Below are 5486 nucleotides of genomic sequence, written 5' to 3' on the forward strand. Positions count from 1 at the left end.
TAGAGAGCAACCGCAATCTCTACCAAATAACAGCCACCAGGAGCTTCCGGTCATTTGATCGCTTCTTGAGAATTTCGTGTGAAGTTTAGACAACCAGATAGAACAAGTCTAGATCTATGTATTGCAAAATTAATATTTCAACAGCCCTAGTGCAACACTGCAAGTGCTTTCCTGCGTCGAAATGACAGTTTCCGCGTACACAAAATCATGTGATAAAATAAACCGCCTCTCTTCTCTTGCCAGTTCTCAAACGCTGCGCATATTGCCGATTACTATACACGGCGCAGCAGCCCAGAGAGTAGACCACCACTAGCAAGATGATTAGAACCCCCTCTAAAATCACCGCCTTTCGCCAGTAAACGCGCAGTGTTTCTGCCACGCCTGCCCTACAAGAATCGCAGTCGTAGCATAGCTTAGATGGGTCGTTGCTCCACACCTTGCAGTCATCGTTGTCGAATTGTTTTGCTCCGGCCAGAGTCGCATTTGTGCGCCATTCGGTGGGGCTCACGTATGAGAAATGGCAGCCTGTGGGAGGCTTACAGCATCCCGACTGCAAAAAAGAGACATCGATTCTTTAGCTACAAAATCATGTCGCTCCTTCATGCTACCAGCAGTATTTGTATAAAACCTAGAACCTTACCTGCAACGGGGTCAGGTTTGCCTTGAAGAAGGTTTCGGAGTCTGAGAAACTCATTTCTTGGCAAACTTCGGCATCTTGGATGCACATTCTAATCTTCTTCCATACCTTGGACTTTCTCAACTCTGTCTGCATCCATTTACTGTAATTGTCCAAGTGATATTCTTTATAATTAATCCTCGCAGTGACACCCTCTCCAGACCCTTCGTTTGTGACAACAAATGCAAAAACAATGCACGCGAATAGCAGGATGATGAAAATCAGAATGATTGCTAGGTAGATAAAGAGCAGCGCTCTGACTCGGAGAAACCCGGCGATGATGCCTATTAAGGAGACCAACATGATGAGCAGACCTACCACAAGGAGAAAGCATTGCAGGGAGCGCAGGCATTCCGAGGCGTGATGCTTGACAGCAATAGAAATGCCAAATCCAAGGATGGGAATAGAGGCAAGAAAGGAGAGAAGGTTAACGATGCCGAGGAGTATGTAAACAAAGGCCATAAATGTCCACTCGGAATGGTGAATCTCCTTACGCAAGGCACAAGCCCGCAAGTAAGAGAGACACACACACTTTTTTTTTGGTAAAACGAGACACAAACACACACACAGAGAAAGGAGAGCGAGCTGGCAGCTAACGGTGAGCCCAAAAAGGTATGTTGTTGCACAAAGAACCGAGCGCGAGAGATAATGAGGCTTGATGAAGATGATATCACTGGGCATAGAAGGGAAACATATATATGGACAAAAATCTACTTGACTGCGTCAACTTCTTTTGACGGACGCGGACCTTCTGCACATTCAGAAACCTGTATAACGTAAGAACTTGTCAACCTTCTATTGTATGTTATTGCCCTGATTCCCGCGTTGAAGAAAGAATCCTCCTCCTTCCTACAAAAGCGCCTTCCCTTAGGAATTGAGCCTTTACAAGTTCACTAAGCAATATGTAGACTCACCGATATGTAAAACAAGGGGCACGGGGTGCCGAGAGCACTGCCCCAAGAGGAAGGAATAGAAGTGAAGTTTTTCTAAAATTTTAAAGAGTCCCTCCTTTTTTTGCAAGAATCTTTTTAAGTTGGAAATTTAAATTAAGTAAAGGGAAAAGGAAATTTATAACTTTCTGAGAGGAGGTTGAAGAAAGGCATAAGTAGCATGGAGCTTTAAAAACATGATACTGGAGTGTTTGATTGTGCTAGTATAGTGAGACGAATCTTGTAGATTACATCATGTAATCATTTGATGTGACTAAGTCATAAGAACTTTGATGTTCTCGAAAAAGCAAATCTTGCTTTGCTTATAGGGTTTGTGAATAGACTCAAGATTTGGGCTTGCAGTTTTGTTGGTGTGGCACTATCATTGATCTCGTCATTGATACAACCTGTGAACAAGTGAAAAGAGAGTAGGTTAGATCGTTCCCAATAGCCAAACCTTTGAGAAATAGCTCCTCCAAGTAGATTGATCCAAGGCAGAAGATGGAGGTCTTCCATTTACGATTCAAGTTTTTACACCTTCAAAAGGAGAGAACGCATACATAACTTCGTATATAATTTACCTGTATTTTAATTAGTGCCTTTATCGCTCGGGTTTGTGGCTTTTTTGTCGCAGGAGGTTGACTTCTTTCTTGTAAAATATAGCAAGACTTGTTTAGTATCATTGGAACTTTGCTAGTAAAAAGAACTGCTTGTTTAGTAAAAGTGGCTATAAGTTAATAGAAGTTAGGATGTAAAAGAGAGGGAAATAATATAAGTAAGCATTGATGCGACTTAGTCATAAACGTACCTGAAAGGATCGGTTGTCGATCAAATTATTTACGAGTATACTTAAAGGGCTCGATTGTCCATGTATTTAGCATTGATATAAAGCAAGCAATTTAGCGATCATCTTAACCGAGGAATAGGAATCTAGAAGTTCACTTTTTTGGCTGTCTCATATTCAAGTTTCAAGTTCCCAAGTATGAAGTTTTCTATTGTCAAGTTTCTTGTGCTATTTTAAATGAAGGCATATATGATGGTGTTTTGTAAGATAGTATGACTGCATCATGATCTGACCAGTAGATCGGTATGTTATTGGCTATTGATTCTGACAGTGATGCATTTGTCCATAGCTGACCTACCAGTGATTTGTAATTGGTTGTTGGTAAGCTGTTTGCTAGTACTAGATGATTGGTAGACATTAATGATTGCAACATTCTCTGTTCTTTACTATTTGTGAGCATATCGATGTTAAAGTCACCAAGGATGAAGGTTACAGAATTACATGGTTTTTTTTTAATCTTGTTGCTCAGTACTCTTAGGAAAGCTTTTTGGTTACTAGAAGGTGATTGATATATCGCTATGATATGGAGTAACGTGTGTTTGGTAGCTTATAATGTTGTTTTGATCATGTCATAATCGGTTGTTGTTTCTACAAGTGTTTGTTTTAAACTATATTCACTGTCGTAGAGAAGTGTTGTTGTGTGTTTACTAGGAGCTATGATGGATTTGTATTTGTTGTTGTTGGTGAAGTATGTTGCTAATTGAGGCTTGTTGACTTCTATTAAACAAATGACATGACTGTATTTCATAAAGTAATGTGCTTTTAGATCATCTTCATGTCCTGATAAAGAGTGAGTGTTTAATGTCAATACATTGTGGTGACCTTCTTTGAAGTCTTGTATTTGCAACATTGAAAATTGCCATGGGGATTTTGTTAATAGTCGTTCAGTTTCTTCTTCGATGGCATTGTCCACATGAAAGTTTGAATCTGCCAGTGGTGATAGTAGGTATAAGTGTTCCTTTGCTCTTATATGTGATAGTGCAGTGTATGTTAGCCCATGCTTGGTAACATTTGCTGGGCAGAAAGTTACCTGTTCTAGAGTTAAACCTTATAAGCGATGTGTCATACGAGCTGCAACTCTTTGTATTGGAAATTGTTTTCTGATTACTACATTTGTGTTTTGGTGTCTTATTTGTATTTCTTTCGAGATAGGGAAGATGCATGTCCAAGTGTGTTGTATGCCATCTATATATAAGTTTGCATATAGAGCTCATGTTTGTGCACCTACATGTGGTTGAAGGAATTGTATCCAAATAATTGGATCATTTGTGTCCGTTTTTGTTGATGCACGAAAGTAGCCATCTGCTCCGTTAACTAGTCCGTCTATTGTGTCGTAATTTCCTACACATAGTTCTACTAACATTGATGGCTTTAACTCTAGCGTTGTATGTAAACTAGCTGTTTTGTTTGGATTCTTTGGTAATGTTATGCTTGTTTTAAAATGTTTGTTGTAAAAGTCTTTTGCTTTGAAGATGTGAATTTCACATTGGATTTTTTGAAAAACGATGTTATTGTGTTGGTTTGTAGCCTTTTGAGTGTAGAATAAGTGTGGTATTGTCAAGTCATCTGGAGGTTCGCGGAAACAGGTTTCATTTAAAGCATTAATTTCTTCCTGTGAAAATTTGTTTAGAATGTTTATGAAATCAATGTCAGTTTTCCGCATAACCTATGAGAGTTCATAGTACCTAAAATTTTGTGTCTAGATGTTTGCAGGCATTACACCTTCTCGTGCAAATATCCACCTGTCACGTACGGGCGGGATTTGATATAAGTCACCGAAGAAGAAAACATGCACTCTGCCAAAATGTAGATGTCGAGCGTGTTTAATTGCACATAAACGCTTGTCTAGCGTTGTAAGCATCCGTGCTCCTATTAGGGATATTTCATCTATGACTATTGCTTGTAGTTCAAAGTATGCTTTTGTGAGTGCATCTAATCATTCATCTGCTATTTGACTTTTCTCTTTGCTTGATAGGAATATGTAAAGCTAAGTGTAGTGTCATTCTGTATATGTTATATGTAGCTTTGCCAGTGTATGCTAGTTTCAAGACTTTTAGTTTCAATGGATAAGCATATTTATTTGAATTGAATTTTCTTGTTAGGAATTCAACGAGCACCTTTGAGAGAGTTGTTTTCCCAGCACCAATTCCTCTTGTGATGAATGCGTGTATTTGTTCTTCTTCTTGGTAAGTTGACTTGAAGGCGATGTCATCGAAAATCCATTGCTGTTGTGGATTTAGTTGTTTTTTGTATTCATTTGAGAATAGATTAACTCCTTTTGGTGTTAGAAACTGGTATGGAGGCATGTTTCATTTGGCCTTTTTGCTGTCTTCTTCGTAGGTCAGGTTATATAACTCGAGATTTGCAGCATTAGTTAACTTGACATAGTTCTCATGAAGATCGAGTGATGTTGAGCTTATGAAGTCATCGTCATCTTTTGACAATCGATGAGCATTTTCCTCAAAGTTATTCCAGCTAGAGTCTTCATTGTTGCCAGTAAGCATGTGTGTATTTCTTTGCGCTATTTGTTATACTATCAATGTCGAGACTAGATCAAAATTTCTTCGTTCTGTCGAAAATGTACATGCAATAAGATCATCTCTCTATAGTAGTTTTCGGGGTCACGGTGTCTATTGTATTTTATTGATCTTATGATTCTTTATTTTTTTCGCTTTCTGAAGCTCTCATTGTAATTATAAAATGCAACAATGTCAGATAGGGTACAGTTGTCAACGCAAGAGGGACGTGCCTTGTATTTTTCTATAATGGATGTACACAGTATGTTTGTGGAATTGTCAGGTAAGGCTTGGAGCTCATAAATGTGTTTCAACACGAAAGATTGGTCTTCCACAGGTGTTGTGTTGATGAATTGGAATGATCTGGAGGCATGGTGTAGGGGTAGCAAGAGTATTATAAACACTGCTGAGCAGACATTTGTTGTGTGTTTAGGAATGCTAACCCAAATTGCTTTATAAGTGTAGCAGCATCACTGTGCTCGTGCTTGCATTTCTTTATAATTGTGTTAAGATCAGTTTTT

The 5486-nt window shown here is 38.8% G+C and overlaps 1 pseudogene; it reads right to left on the bottom strand.

The window, feature by feature from the left end:
* Nucleotides 1–205: 205 nt before the first annotated feature.
* On the bottom strand, nt 206–1138 carry LOC147883983 (tetraspanin-7 pseudogene; annotated as a pseudogene).
* Between the last annotated feature and the right edge of the window lie 4348 nt (nt 1139–5486).

This window comes from Dipteris shenzhenensis, chromosome 27 (assembly GCF_047967505.1).
Source record: "Dipteris shenzhenensis isolate YYH24624 ecotype China chromosome 27, Dip_SZ_1.0, whole genome shotgun sequence".
NCBI lineage: Eukaryota > Viridiplantae > Streptophyta > Polypodiopsida > Gleicheniales > Dipteridaceae > Dipteris > Dipteris shenzhenensis.